The 17,138-nt window shown below is 37.4% G+C and overlaps 1 protein-coding gene across 4 annotated transcripts in view; it reads right to left on the reverse strand.

The window, feature by feature from the left end:
- The window catches only part of ITPR2 (inositol 1,4,5-trisphosphate receptor type 2), a 586,098-nt gene that overhangs the window by 565,939 nt on the left and 3,021 nt on the right, over positions 1-17,138 (reverse strand). The gene's annotated exons all lie outside the window — the stretch shown is intronic.

The raw sequence follows: 17,138 nt of genomic DNA on the forward strand, positions 1-17,138 counted from the left end.
TAATTTGATTAGTCACTGTTTAAAATCTGACATGATTGTCCAAGGCAAATTTGTTTATTTCTAAACTGATTAATTATCCAAATTAGATAAATGTTTTTGCTAATCCCTCTAACAGTCACAGAAGCTCAGAAGGAATTCTTGGCAATAGGAAATTTCAGAGAAGGGACGGTAACACCAGCTGCTCGGTGGAAACTTATGCAAAACCTCCATTCTAATGGCTTCAAAGCAAACATTTGTTTTGTCTCAATAAATAAAACTGTTTCCTTTCACCACAGTGTTCCAGTAGGGAACAAATGTTAGCCACTGAAGTAGCGTGATGGCTTTAAAATTTAACAAGACTTGAAAATTCTAGTCAAGAAGATATGGAAAATGTATGCCAAGCAATTCAAAGGTTGTGACTAATGTTGATACACTTTAGGTGTTTGCATTACATCAAAAAGATAGCATGCATCAAACCACTAATACAAGACAAAGAGAAGTGCCTGCAGTTTAGTAATACACATTATCAAAGTAAGGAAGGGAGGAAAAAAAGGGCCAAAACCAAAGCAAACAAGAGATAAGGCGGAGTGCCTTTGAACAGCCTACTAAACAAATACCCACTGAAAAACTGGTTTACTGCAAAGTTTTATAAACACAGTATGGCAGAACTTTCAAATCAATGCAGTACGAACTTAGCCAAGCTTCCAGAGAGACTCCTGCTGATTTTTTCAGATAGAATAATAGTAATAATAATGGTTTCCACCTATTTAACACTTAGGTGCCTAATTCTAAGAGGCTGAAGCTAAGGGTTTTACATACATTAATTTCCATTAGTCATCATGGCAATACTATAGGTAACAATCCCTCTTTACAGATAAGAAAGTTGAGGTATTCGGTATTAAGTAACTTCCAAACATCATACCATGAGAAGGAGTAAAGACATAATTTGAAACCAAGTTTATCTGATCAAAAACTCATCCTCTTAGCCATTATGCTAAAACGTTATTCATTTGTTCAATATATATTTCTTGAAAACCTATTATGTGACAGATACTGTGCAAGGCATTGGGGATGTAACTGTGAACAACACAGTTGCTGCCCTTACACAGTTTAAAGCCTAGTGGGAGAAACATTTGTTATTTAGTCACTCAGTCATGTCCGACTCTTACAACACCATGGACTGCAGCCCACTAGGCTATTCTGTCCATGGGATTTTTTTCCTTCAGAAAGTTTACCCAGTTGTAGTTTTAATTGTACTTCTTTTACAACAATTGGATTATCTGTGTTTCTCCCAAGCTTCCCAGGTGGTTTAGTGATAAAGAATCCGCCTGCCAATGCAGGAGGACACTGGATTGAATACTGGAGTGGGTTGCCATTTCCTTCTCCAGGGGATCTTCCCATCCCAGGGATCAAACCCACATCTCCTGCATTGGCAGGCAGACTCTTTACCACTGAGCCACCTGGGAAGCCTGGGAGAAACACAGATAATCCAATAATACTATAAAAGTAGTACAATGAAAACTACAATGGGGATAAACTTTCTGAAGGAAAAGAATGTGGTACTGTTTGAGCATATGCATAGCTAAGAAAGCTCACAGTCTGGAAGGTCAGAAAAGCTCGCTACAGAAGCATCACAGAGCTGAAATTTGAACGATAAACAGGCTTTAATTAAGGGAAAGGAAGGAAATGGCAACCCACTCCAGTGCTCTCGCCTGGAGAATCCCAGGGACGGAGGAGCCTGATGGGCTGCCGCCTATGGGGTCACACAGAGTCGGACATTACTGAAGCGACTTAGCAGCAGCAAGGGCTTTCCGGGTAGCACTAACAGTAAAGAACCTGCCTGCCAATGCAGGAGATGCAAGAGAGGTAGGTTCAATCCCTGGGTGGGCAAGATCCTCTGGAGGAGGGCATAGCAACTGACTCTAGCATTCTTGCCTGGAGAATCCCACAGACAGGGAAGCCTGGCGGGCTACAGTCCATAGGGTCGCAAAGAGTAGGACACGACAGAAGCGACTTAGCACTCACAAAGGGCTTAAGAGGGGAAATCAACCCAACAGAGGAAACAAACATGTGAAAAGGCCCTATGTTAAGAGGAAACTCAGGATGTCCTTGGAACTAAAAAAACACCTATGCCTAAAACAGAGCTACAGGATGGAAATACGGTACCAGACAAGGCTTGTACCTCCTCCCAGAACCACGGAAAGGTCCTACTTAATGACACTCTACCCAACTGGAAGCAATGAAGGGAAACCTTTCAAGTCTATATACTCAATTATTTAAAGTAATAAAGCCTCAAATGCAACAATGAATATTTTAATTCATAAATCATTTGCATCTAAAGTCAGACACTAAACAAAGATACTGTCCCTTCAAGGATTCTGATAAGAAGCTACTCTACATCCCCACTCCAGCTGCTGGGTTCAGGCTGCTTTCATGAGTCACCTGGTTCCTCCCATGCCTGCCATTTGCAGCTTTCTTCTACTTCTCTTTACCGTCTTCTTGCCATCTGATCTTCCTAGAGCAAAACCTGATCATTTCATTCTTCCACTTAACAGTTCATCGAGGGCTTCACATTGCCTAATGGGGAATACATGATCTGACCCCTGTCAGCCCATCTTGTTTCATCTTCTGTTCAAATACAGTACAGCCAGGATTTGCAGATGTCCAGAGAACAGGTTCATTTCTTGATATTCTGTTACTCCTAAAGTACTGGCCTCATCCACATGGGTCAAGATGGCTTCTTCCCTCGCATATTACAAACAGCTGAATGGGAGTGGGCTGGGGGGGTCAGAAGAGGGGAGTAAACATCTCCTGTAAGGGTCTGACCACAAATTCTAGTCTGAAGCCATACCTGGCTACAGAAGAGGCTAGGAAATGTGGTCTTTATTCTCAGCATCCACACACTCAAATATTTCTATTAGCATGAAAGAGTGAAAAACTAATTTGGGGGACTAACTAGCACACTCTGATATAAAAATTAAAATCATTGTGCATTTTGCTAAATTAAATATGGTTCAAACTAAATAATGCAGTTGATATTAATTCTTTGAGCATGTATTACAACTTCAATTTTGAAAAAAGTACAATATGAATGTTGATCTATTCTTTCAAAAATGTTTATAGTATAAAATTATGGCTATCTTGTTGCCAAAGTAATTATCGACTCTCCAGAGCCTGTACCTGTCAATTTACTTTAACAATTATTTTTTTCAGATTCTCCAATAATTAACAAAATGTTTTTCTACTTGCAGTTTGATAGTTTTTAAAAGCCAGTTCTGAGAGATTCTATAGCAGCTAAGACTTCAGAAATAAGTACTTTGTTTCACTATGACAGATAACAATGACTTCATTTGTGCTGACCAGGAAAGGAGGCTCATTCTGGACATGGATTTAGAATTGGAACTCAATTACTAAATCATGTCCTGCCAGGTAAATAGGGAAGAAAGATAAATAAAGGCCTTTTATCATCTGTTATAATCCTGGCGATGGATTCATTCAGTAAAGTTTTAAATAATTAACACTTTCATTGACAAGTAATCTTGATTTGACTTAAAATGTCATAGTATTAACCATTCCTAGCCACAAGTCGAGTCCTCAACACAACAAGGTGTGTTGTGAATTCTTCCCTGTGAATTTTAACAAACCCAAACTAAAATTACCCTCTTTGCAAACATGGCTGAAACCAAAAGTCTACTTGAAATGCAAATGTCTAAGTAGTTATATCCCTGATACTAGCAATGACCTTGAACACTTTAGCCAAACACAAATAACTAGTCCTTGAATCATTAACTTACTTTGGATTCCTAATTCACCTTTTATCTCAATATTACTTTTCTAAAGATATCATATTTTCAAACATCTATCACAGGGGATCACAGCATGTTAGGACTAGAGGGAACAGAATGACCTTGTTCTACATTTCTACATTATTCTATCATTTATTCACATCTACATTTTTCCCTTTATTTCTCTGTCCTATATGCAAATATGGTCTCAAAGAAGTTCTCATTTGTACATTGCTACCAGTAAGGATTCCAAGAATAAGAGTGAATAACAACACTGGAGAATTTTGAATTCTTAAAGAGAATGATCAAACATGTCTTTTGGAATAAGACTGAGGCAGAGCACATTATAACAGACTGAGTCAACAGAAAGAATATTATTAAGTAATGAAGAACAAAAATACCATTCACTTGTTCTCCTCAACCTACATTTAAGTACCCATCCTTTTCCAGACACTTATTCCTAAATTTCAGAAATAAAAATTACAACTTGTTATATGCCTTCTTCTATTTAGTAAAATAAAATTATAAATTCCCCAAATACTTTCTGGTTTCATATTAGCAAATTATTTTCAACTAAACTTTTTTGCTTAAAGCTGTTAAAGTACAAAATATTCCCGGGATGTATTATATATTATCCACTAAGGAAAAGGGCTAATTGAAATTAAGAAACAGTCTCACAAAAATGCTTACAAATTCACTTTTTGCATGTGCAAAAATAAAACTGAACTTTCAGAAATAACAACTTTAATGTATCTATAACACTCAAACCATTAAGTAAGGCTATATACACTACTTTTTCCTGTAAGTTTTATCACATGTTAGGCTAGGGAGGTGCAGAGATATGACCCAAGAGATTTATTAAAGTTCCTAGTACATCAAGAGTTAATGGCACTATAAATCTAGTGACAACTTTCATCCATTTTAAAAGAATTACCCTTATGGATTCTCAAAGTATTTAATAAGAACAATTACCCTGACTTTACAATTAAATTGACTTTTTTCCCAGAGCAGAGCTGATGTAAACATCTACTTGGAGATTTGGCAATGTTCATATGCTAATTCAACATGTATTTATTCAACACATATTTATGGAGTCAAGCACTTAAGATACTCAGTGACAAAACCAAAGATCTCGGCCTTCAGAGAGCTTACATTCTACCAGGGGCAGACAGGTGATAAACAATGAACACAAGAAATAGTAAATTATATTGTGTCTAATAAGAAGGTATGAAAGAAAAAGGTAAAGCAAGATAAAGAGAACAGGAAAGGCTGAGGCAAAATGTTAAATACGGTACCGTGTGACCAGGCAATTCCCCTCCTTAGGCGTATACCCAAAGGAATTAAGAATATGTCCACAGAGAACCTTACACACAAATATTCACTGCAGCATTCCTCATAATAGTCAAAAGGGAGGAGCCACACAAATGATCATCAACTGATGAATGAGTAAGCACAATGGGCTATATCCTTATCATAATATACTATTCAGCAATAAAAAGGCATAGAGTCCTGACACGTGCTACAATATGGATGATCCTTGAAAGCGTTATGCTAAGTAAAATAAGTCAAAGGCAAAAGGACCGCACCAAAGTGTGTGTGGGGTGGGGGTGGGGGTTGCCTGGTGAGGGAGATGGGAGGTTATTTTCAAAAGGGTGACGAGTTTCTCTTTGAGATGATGAAAAAGTACTGAAAATGGATAATGGCTATGGTTGCCCAATATTGTGAATGCATTTAACGCCACTGAACTTTACACCTAAAGATGAGTAAGATGGGGGACTTCCCTGGTGGTCCAGTAGCTAAGGTCTGCACTCCCAATGCAGATGTCCCAGATTCAATACCGCATGCCACAACACAGAGAGAAGATTTCGAGTGCCACAACTAAGACACAGCACAAAGAAATAAATTTTTTTAAAAAATAAATAAGACAGTACATTTTATGTTATGAATAGGACCATAATTTTAAAAGGTGCTGAGAAGTTACTATTCAATTACCTACTAAATGATGAGATCTCAGTTCACTCAGGTCCTCCGCGCTCTCTTCCTGCCATATCACACCGCCCTGGAAGCAGGCAGAAATCAGAGCCCCACTAACATTGATTTCCCTGATAATCAGATCCAGCCTTGTGACTTTTCTTCATAGACATAAGTGATTAATCCAAGTGGAGCCAAATTCTATCACTCTGCATTTTGAATGGTAAGAAGATAAAGGGTATAGGAATTGCTGTAAATGGCAGGACCAGATAGAAGGTTCTGCTACCGATATAACCACAGCAGCTCTGAGTTTCTGCCTTTCTTGATGTTCACTTGTTGAGCTCATCATTCAATTTCCTGGAGCTCCTCCACGATCCTTGTACTCATAAATTCCCTTCTTTGCTTAAGCTAGCCAAAGATAGTTTCTGTTCCTTACTAACAATGGAACTTTACTTCTAATATTCAGTTCTTAATAAGCTTTACCCATATGGGCATAGATATGCAAGTACCTTTTGCTTTCCAAATCTTTTGAGCTTTTGTGATCAGATAGAACACAAGAGAGGGGCTTCCTTGACAGCTCAGTGATAAAGAATCCACCTGCCAGTGCAGGAGACTAGGGTTCAATCCCTGGTCTGAGAAGATCCCACAAGCTGCAGCGCAACAAAGCCCATGCACTGCAACTATTAAGCCTGTGCTCTAGAATCCAAGAGCCATAACTACTGAAGCCTGCACCAGAAGCCCGTGCACCACAACTAGAGAATAAGTAGCCCCCCACTTGCTGCAACTAGAGAAAGCCCACACACAGCAATGAAGACCCAATGCAGCAATAAATAAATATTTTATTTAAAAAAAAGAATAACAAGAGATACCTACAGGCAGCTTTTCAGGAGTTCCAAAACAATGCAATATAAGGCTTGCAAATAATTTAACTAAACGTAAGTTGGAGGGCACTGAACATTCTCTAATTTTTATAAATAATACACTTTGATTTGCCACTGGAAAAGTTAATCAACAATTTTTTAAATCCAGTTTCGTTTTTGGTTGGGTTTTTGTTTGTTTGATATGTTATATTTAGCTCTGATAATCCATAAGTTCTTTACACAATTTGAAGAATCCTCTTTTCAATAGGAGATAATATGTGGAGAGCCACTGCTCCTAGTGGCTATTTCATAATCAGTCATTACCACAGATCTTAGAGAGCTAGACATCTAGGAATTATTTAATTAAAAACATAAAAGTTTGTTCTAAGATTCCACTGAGGAGTTTTTTTGTATAACAAATACATAATAGAGTCCAGCAATTTGCAATTTTCACAAAGAGATTTTTCTGATGATATTTTAACAACGACTCAAACACTTTAGATAGCATCTTAATAACACATGCTTGAATTCTAAGAATTTAGATATGAATTTAGATTATGCTTTGTTCACTTCCTAAGCCTTTCCTGGACATCATGGGAATCTATCTATGGCCTCTATTGCTTGTTAAACACCAAAAGGAAATGAGGGCAGAGTGGGCCCCACAGATACCAGTACTCTATGCGAAGTGGAGTGTGTGTGTGTGTGTGTGTGTGTGTGTGTGCACATGTGCGTGTGTATGCACGCACGTACGCACGCATGCACCTGTTCATTTGTGCATGTGTTGAACAGTCTCAGGCACTATGAAACAAACAAAAAAAATTATAACTATTTTAGATGGAAAGTTTTCTTTATTAGCAAAGCTTCCAGGAATCTAGAAGTCAACTGAAGTCTATGATTAAGGAAGAAAAATGATGAAACACTGGGATGAGGAGAAATAAGGGGGAAAGGAATGAAAACAGAATATTCAAAGAAGCTGGAAATACTATAAAAATTCCCCCAAATAATTGCCAAGTTTCTGGGCTTTATATCCTGCCCTCTTTATCTCTTGTCTCAGCAAACTGAGTAAACTCAGCAAACATGTCTCAGCACATGACCAATTCAGAGGGCCTGAATCAAACCTAAAGCTCTTACATTCGATTAATAAGCATAAAATATGTTCTGAGGATATTTCTTCAATCTTTGCACATCTCAATAATATTTAATTTTTGCTTCCTTTTTTGGAGCTATTAATATGAACAGTAAAATTTCACTAATTTTTTGAATAAAAGAGAAAAGTACCAAGAATATATTGTCAGGTCTAGTGGTTAGGATTCAGCACTCCCACCACTGCAGCCCGGGTTCGATCACCAGGCAAGGAACTGGCCAATTTAGATCCAGAGGCTCATGCAACAGTTGCTACGGGCCTTGGTCAGTTAAAGAGATTTTTATTCTGTGACCTTGGTACAGGGACCCACACTGTGACCTTGGTATAGGGCTCCACATACATGATCAAATTATGGACACAGGTTTGAGACAAATATTCATCTTAATGATCCCACAAAGTTCAGCTAAATATCACCTCCTCTTTGAAGCCCTCTTCGGGTCATACTACTCAAAGAATCCACTTTGGTTTCCCTGTGATCTCTGTTTTTAATCATCTTCATTTGAAAAGAACTGCTTTATGTTGTAGTTATTCAACACCAATCTTATCTCCATGACTAAATAATGACTACATTGATTTCACAAATATTTATTAAATGCCTACTATGTAGCAGGAATTATGTGAGCTGCTGAGCATACAAGGATTAAAAGTCAGAGTCAGTTCCTGATCTTGTGGCATTTACAACTCTGAGGGCAAAGGTGTCAAATGCCCTTAGACTCCCATAGATCCTAGTCAAATGTCATACTACAAATTATCAGAGGAAGTTTGAATTTCTGAGATAATAATTAAAATAGCACAATATCTGGCATCTCTTCATGCTGGATCCCTAACACATGGTCGGGGTTTGTTAACTATGTGTCAAATGAACCAGTGATTCATCTGCAGCATCCTCCACCATAAACCACATCACCAAGAACAGTCCATAAACTTGATCATGCTGGGGACACATTTTCAATTTTATGATTAAATTTTTCTGAATAAATGGATAATTTATTCTTAATTCAGGGCTGGAGTTCTGTAGGTTTGTATCAGAATAAACTATAAAATTGCTATTATTAACCAATCATTGATTTGAATTTTGAAAGGGCTAATCCATCCATTTCAAAGATATTCAATAAAAACAATTAATCAAATGATTTCAATCACATACACACACAGAGCCCTCACTAAATAATACCAATAGAAACTGATAGACAATAAAAGTTCCATAGTGGGTACTAAGATTATTAAAATGATAGTCAGTCATGCTGAAGGGCATACTTCTTACATGTGTAAACAGACTTCGAAAATAAAACAGACTATATATTTACTGCACAAGTTAGTATTAGTCACTCAGTCCTGTCCAACTCTTTGTGATCCCATGGACTGTTGCCTGCCAGGCTCCTGTGTTCATGGAATTCTCCAGGCAAGAATACAGGAGTGGGTAGCCATTCCCTTCTCCAGGGGATCTTCCCAACCCAGGGATCGAACCCAGGTCTCCTACATTGCAGGCAGATTCTTTACCATCTGAGCCACAAGGGAAGCAAAAGTTAAATCAACCATTTATAAAGGATCAGCATTACTGGCCAAACATTTTTCCATAATACATTTTAAAATACCAAAAATAAATAACTAGGAACAAAAAATTTTATAGTAAACATATGACCTATATATTTTAGCAACATGTAGTTCCCGGTTTGTGGTTTTTGTCTACTGACAAAGACCAGGAAAATGCTTTCTTTCTGCTTTTTAAAATAAACATTGTTAATGAACAGTACTAAGAAACTGAAGATCCTCAAAAACATTATTTTCATTTTAGTTAACTGTGCTGACTGTAACAGTAATAAATGTCTAATTAAAGAAACATATGTACAATCTGGGAAACATAAGAGACCTAAGAATGAAAATAAAAATGAAAATCATGCACCCATCCATGATACGGTGTCACCACTGTGAAAAAAACATGCTGAAAGGTCTTCACTTTCACTATTTTCGTGGATATTTTTTTCTATATTTTTACATCAGAATTATGGTTTCCTAAAGCATATATTAAAAACATTCCCACCCAAATCTGCATGAAAGTAGAAAACCACTGTGCATTTGAAAAGCACAATCAATTTTACTCATTAAATAAATGAATGGATGAATGACCATTAAAATTTCACTTCTCTGATTACTATCTGGTGATTTATTACCAAGTTCTGACGTAAACAAAAGGAGTAAAATCCAATCACTTGTTATGCTAGAAATTTGTCATAGAAGTCCACTGTTACTTCCTTTATATTTATATATGAAGATACAACTTGTGTCCGGAATTTGTTTTAAAAATTTGAATTTAACTTTTAAAGTATTCTGTCTATATGCTGAGTTCCAAAGGGAAAACATGATTGTGAAAAGCACTACCTATGCAAAAAATAATAATAATAATAAATGTTTTAAGCAAAAAAGCTCTGTTAAATAAAGAATGAGGGCAATCATTTGCCTTTGAATTCTCTTCTCCCAAAGTCAAGGCACTTAAGGAAGCATGGTTGTTTACCTGACTGAGCTCTCCACCAGAGAGGGTCTAAAAGCTACCCTGTTGTTTATGGAATGACTTCAAAGTTTAAGAAATGGTCGACCTTTCAGCTTAAAATAGACTTTATGTTCACCACTTCAGAAGCTGTCTTTGTGCTCCGGCTGATTTCAAGTTCCATAACATGACACTACCAACCCTCACACTTTCCAAAACAACTCAGTATTCAAGATTATACTGTCTTCTTCCTCCTCTTTAAAAACACATGCAAATATCCAATGGATTTTTAGATACTTTTATCATAGTAACAAATGCTGTAGCCAAAACAGAGCTAAATTTATACACCTAGTTATAGCAGAAAATAATGGCTGTTACTTGGAAGAGTTTTATCTAGAAGAGACTAAAGATAAATTACAAATTAATGCAAATATAAGTCAGCTGTAACCATTCCTTGTTTCATTTGAGTCTCTACTGATTAAACAGTCCTATTAAGGGGAAGATTTTCTAAACTATGATAAGAACAGAAAAATTAAATAAGTAAAAGAATAAAAAATTAACAGTCAAATTTGCAAAACATTTAAATATTAAAAACTTTAAGCAGAAAAAAAGATCACAAAGGGAAATTCAAGGGACTATAATTGAGAAAAATAAACATAGGACTTTACACAGTCTTGTTCATTTATCTGAGGGATTAAGTCAGAATTATAAATTCTGTGACCCACCATTCCCCTACCTGATATCCATCATTGAACATGGAATCTAATACAGTTATGTAAAGTTTAAAAATAAAATAAAATTTAAAAAAAAAAAAAAAGAAATTGGCCTTAAGTGTAGGTTATCTAATTAATTGATTAATCCAGTGAATGTTCTTTAAGCACCTTCTATATACTTTTCACTTTTATGCATTGGAGAAGGAAATGGCAACCCCCTCCAGTGTTGTTGCCTGGAGAGTCCCTGGGACGGCGGAGCCTGGTGGGCTGCTGTCTACGGGGTCGCACAGAGTCGGACACGACTGAAACGACTTAGCAGCAGCAGCATATACAGTACAAAGACAAATACAGCGTCGGTTCTCCTGAGGACATATTCTAGTTGGAGGCCTGAGAGAGAAAGAGAAGGGGGTGGGGAGGAAGGGGGGAAGGGAGGATTTCAGATAGTGCAAAATGCTATGAAGAAAGGAAAACAAGACAAATGAGCAGAGAAGGACTAGCGAGTGAATGGTAGGGACACAGCTGGTCTGCAGTGGGTGCATCACTTCCATAATATGATTTTAGTGGCCTGGATTTTCCCAATAGCATTATTGGCTTGACATCTGAAGTGGATCCTATTTTAACAACCACCTCTTCTATACAACAAAACTATTTTCAGTAATAATTGTAAAATTAAAAGAATAGCACCCAGAAAAGAAATCTGGTAGAATTTCTCTTTTCTTGTTACCAATGCTGCTGCTGCTGCTGCTGCTAAGTCACTTCAGTCGTGTCCGACTCTGTGCCACCCCAGACACTACAGCCCACCAGGCTCCCCCATCCCTGGGATTCTCCAGGCAAGAACACTTTTACCAGTACTCAACAATAAACTGCAACGATTGCTTACAGCTTAGACCAGGTAAAGATTCTGGGGAGACTGGGAGAGGTATTTTATCAATGACATTGTTTAAACTTGCTGGAGAAAGTGGTAATAAAAAGTAAACCAATAAAAAAAAAAAAAAAAAGAACATGGAAACAAAACTCACTGAACTGAGCAAAATCAAACATGAACTAAAAATAAGAGTCCTGATCTTTAGCCACTCTGGCTAAGCAACTATTATGATACTTGGCAGTCACTGCTTCAATGGATGGTCACCTGAGCGTTTTCTCAAACCTTAACAAGCTGGTGTTAATTGTTGGTAGGTCCTGAGAAGAACCCTCAAACCAAAGGCAGTAATCACTTAAATATATGTATACAGACGTACATGATCACACATACTCGTCATTCACTGAACTCTGAACTACGAGCAGAACAATGAAACAACGGGGTACTTTTCACTGATTCTACTGCCCCACCCATCCTGGGAATTCTGGCATGCTCACTCCCACAATGTGGTATCAGACCATTGATCAAGGTGATGTACCCAAAATACCTAATGTCAGAAGTGTCAAGGCTAGGACTTCCAACTAGGCTGAATTAACACAAAAATAACTCAAAACTGATTAAAGACCCAAGTGTAAGACCAGATACCATAAAACTTTAGTGGAAAACAGAGAAAACTCTTTGACATAAATCGCAGCAATATCTTTTTTGAGCCATTTCCTAGAGTAATGGAAATAAAAGCAAAAATAAACAAATGGAACCTTATTAACTCAAAAGCTTTTGCACAGCAAACAAAACCACAGGCAAAACAAAATGACAACCCACAGAATGGGAGAAAATATTTGCAAATGATGTGACCGACAAGAATCAGGTATCAAAATTTACAGAGTTCAAGCAGTTCAATATCCAAAAAACAGCCCAATCAAAAAATGGGCAGAAGACCGAAGTAGATATTTCCCCAAAGAAGACCTACAGATGGCCAAGAGGCACATGAAAAGATACTCAAATCACTAATTATTAGAGAAATGCAAATCAAAACTACAATGAGATATCACTTCACACCACTCAGATTGGCAAACATCAAAAAAGCCTATGAATAATAAATGCTGGGGAGGATGTGCAGAGATGGGAACTCTCCTACACTGTAGGTGGGAACATAAATTGGTGTATCCACTATGGAGAACCATATGGAGTTTCCTTAAAAAAACAAAAATAGAGCTACCATATGATCCAGCAATCCTACTCTTGAACATATACCTGGAGAAAAACATGGTTTGAAATGGTACATTCACACCAATGTTCAATGCAGCATTATTTACAATAGCCAAGACATGGAAGCAACCTAAATGTCCAGTGAAAGAAGAAAGGATAAATAAAACATGGTACATATAAACGATGGTATATTACTCAGCCATTAAAAAGAATGAAATAATGCCATTTGCAGCAACATGGATGGACCTGGAGATTATCATACTAAGTAATTCAGAAATAGAAAACCAAGTATCACAATATCATTTACATGTGAAGTCTAAAAAAAATGATACCAATATACTTATTTATAAAACAGAAACAGACTCACCTACTTAGAGAATGAATTTATGGTTACCAGGAGGAAAGGGAGGGAAGGACAGATTGGGAGTTTGGGATTGACATACACACACTACTATATATAAAATGGATAACCAACAAGGATATATAGTTCCCTGTACAGCACAGGGAACACAGCTCAATATTCTGTAATAACCTAAATGGGAAAAGAATTTGAAAAAAAATGATAAATGTACATGTATAACTAAATCACTTTGCTGTACATCTGAAACACAACATTATTAATCAACTAGGCTCCAATATAAAACAAAAATTTTAAAAAAAAGTATCAATGACTAGCAAAGTAAATCTCAATATAAAAAAATAGAGGAAGAAGAAAGAGACAATTAACACTGCATTTGGTGCAAATAAAATCACCATCCTCAAAAACTCTACAAATCACAAATGCTGGAGAAGATGTGGAGGAAAGGGAACGCTCCTACACTATTGGGAATGTAAGTTAGTACAGCCACTATGGAAAACAGTATGGAGGTTCCTCAGAAAACTAAAAATTACCATGTGATCCAGCAATCCCAGCCCTGGGCATATATCCAGACCGAACTATATTTCAAAAAGATATATGAGCTATGTTCATAGCAGCACTATTCACAATAGCCAAGACATGGAAACAACCTAAATGTCCATCAACAGATGGACTGATAAAGAAGACGCGGTACATAGATACAATGGAATATTCAGTTCAGTTCAGTCGCTCAGTCGTGTCCGATTCTTTGCGACCCCATGAATCGCAGCACGCCAGGCCTCCCTGTCCATCACCAACTCCCGGAGTTCACTCAGACTCATGTCCATCGAGTCAGTGATGCCATCAGCCATCTCATTCTCTGTCGTCCCCTTCTCCTCCTGCCCCCAATCCCTCCCAGCATCAGAGTCTTTTCCAATGAATCAACCCTTCGCATGAGGTCGCCAAAGTATTGGAGTTTCAGCTTTAGCATCAGTCCTTCCAAAGAACACCCAGGACTGATCTCCTTTACAATGGACTGGTTGGATCTCCTTGCAATCCAAGGGACTCTCAAGAGTCTTCTCCAACACCACAGTTCAAAAGCATCAATTCTTCGGCACTCAGCCTTCTTCACAGTCCAACTTTCACATCCATACATGACCACTGGAAAAAACATAGCCTTGACTAGACGGACCTTTGTTGGCAAAGTAATGTCTGCTTTTCAATATGCTATCTAGGTTGGTCATAACTTTTCTTCCAAGGAGTAAGCATCTTTTAATTTCATGGCTGCAATCACCATCTGCAGTGATTTTGGAGCCCAAAAAAATAAAGTCTGACACTGTTTCCCCATCTATTTCCCATGAAGTGATGGGACCAGATGCCATGATCTGTTTTCTGAATGTTGAGCTTTAAGCCAACTTTTTCACTCTCCTCTTTCACTTTCATCAAGAGGCTTTTTAGTTCCTCTTCAATGGAATATTACTCAGCCATAAAAAAGAATTATATAATGCCATTTGCAGCAATACAGATGGACCTAGAGATTATCATACTAAGAGAAATCAGAAAGAGAAAGATACAGACTTCCCTGGTGATTCAGTTCAATCCCTGGTCAGGGAGTTAAGATCTAACATGCCTCAGAGCCAAAAAACCAAAACATAAAACAAAAGCAACACTGTAACAAATTCAACAAAGACTTTAAAAATGGTCCACATCAAAAAATATTTTAAAAAAAGAGAAAGGTAAATATCATATATGATATCACTTATATGTGGAAACCAAAATCTAAAATGTGACAGAAATGAACAGAAACAGTCTTCTGGACATAGAGAACTGACTTGTGGTTGCCAAGGGAGAAAAGGGTTGGGGGAGGGATAAAGCGGGAGGCTGGGGTTAGCAGATGTAAGCTATTATATAGAGAATGAATAAACAACAAGGTTCTACTATATAGCACAGAGAACTATCCTATGATAAACCATAATGGAAAAGGATATTAAAAACTATATATATATATATATATGCATAACTGAATCACTTAGCTGTAAAGCAGAAATTAACACATTGTAAATCAACTATACCTCAAATTTAAAAATTTAAAATAAAAACAAAAGCAACACCACATTTGAAACTTTACAGCATGTCCCCAAACTCCTTCACTTTTAAAAGAAAAATAAAAACCATAACCTTCAAGTGTACAGTAGCAAAACAAATTGTTTATTTAAAATATATTCACCATCTTCATCCAACAGGATTTAACAGTTTTCCTTAATATAAGTGTTTCCTAAATAGATATGTAGATGAAAAATTAAGTTAGAAAATATAAACCAGGCCCCTGTGTTACCAATACAAGCTGGAAGAACAATACTCTACCTTATTTTGCAACAACTCAGGATCATAAACATCAGGTAAATCCTGGTTAAAGGATAATTGTGGGGAGGTGGGTGGGCGAGAGGGAAATGCAAACCTTGGCAACAGGAGCAGTCTAATTTCTCAGACTGAGAATCTGAGCTTAAAAGCTAGGTCACAGAGCCTATAAAAATCCTACCACATTTCCAGTTGGAAAGGCCTCTAAAAGGGCCTACTGAACTCTAACAGAATGAAAACCTGTAATTTTTTTTTCCAGCTGAAAAATTCATGACTTTATTGCAAAAATTTTCCAAAAACCAAATAATAACAAGTGTATCCTCTCAAATTTCCACACTAGATACTAAAATCAGATACGATGTATCTGCAGACAAATAAATATCTATGAATTATCTTGTGATAATTAAGCTGAACTTGAAAAACCATCACACAACCAAAAGTGTCCAATAGATAAAGAGTGAAAACAGAAGTCAGAAACTTTCAGCCTCATTTTTAGCTCTTACGCTGAGTTTTTAATATTACAGTGGAACAGACTATGCTGGCTAACTAAATACAAGGCCAACGTCTCCAATCAAGCTCTCTGATTCACTTTAACAATTCACACACCTTTGAAGAAACTTAAGGGCCACAAGGGAGAAGGCAATGGCACCCCACTCCAGTACTCTTGCCTGGGAAATCCCATGGACAGAGGAACCTAGTAGGCTACAGTCCACGGGGTTGTGAAGAGTCGGACATGACTGAGCGACTTCACTTTCACTTTTCACTTTCATGCATTGGAGAAGGAAATGGCAACCCATTCCAGTGTTCTTGCCTGGAGAATCCCAGGGACAGAGGAGCCTGGTGGGCTGCCGTCTACGGGGTCACACAGAGTCGGACACGACTGAAGCAACTTAGCAGCAACAGCAGCAGCAAGGGCCACAAGAATATAAGCGTAATGTGGATTTTCCTGCAAACTGTATAAAAATAAGGGGGGGGGGGCTCTTTCCTTTCTGTCTCTTCCATTAACTTTTATAATACGCTAGGGGTGGGAGAAGCATATACTTTTACTCTCCACAAAGACATGATGACATGAAAAGGGAATAAATGATATGAACAAGGTTAGCAATAGCCCTCAGACAACAGATCTCCCTCCAGCTATAGAAGAGCAGAGAGATTCAATCTAAAGTATGCTCTCTGTCTTTGATAGAAAAAGTGTATTACTATGATCCTACAACAATATAATGAAAAACTATAATGCTGCTTTGATATTTACAGCCCTAAAAAAAGATGCAAGGTAACATATCTACCAGTTGTCTTCTACACTAACAAAGTAGATGATGCTACTTTGCCTAGAGAACATTTCATGTCGCATGCACATAGGCTCCTGCTAGTTTTGTAACTTCTAAAACTCTCAGGCCAATGTAGTTCCATGAACCACGTTGTATTCCAATTACTCCAT

This window comes from Bubalus kerabau, chromosome 1 (assembly GCF_029407905.1).
Source record: "Bubalus kerabau isolate K-KA32 ecotype Philippines breed swamp buffalo chromosome 1, PCC_UOA_SB_1v2, whole genome shotgun sequence".
NCBI lineage: Eukaryota > Metazoa > Chordata > Mammalia > Artiodactyla > Bovidae > Bubalus > Bubalus kerabau.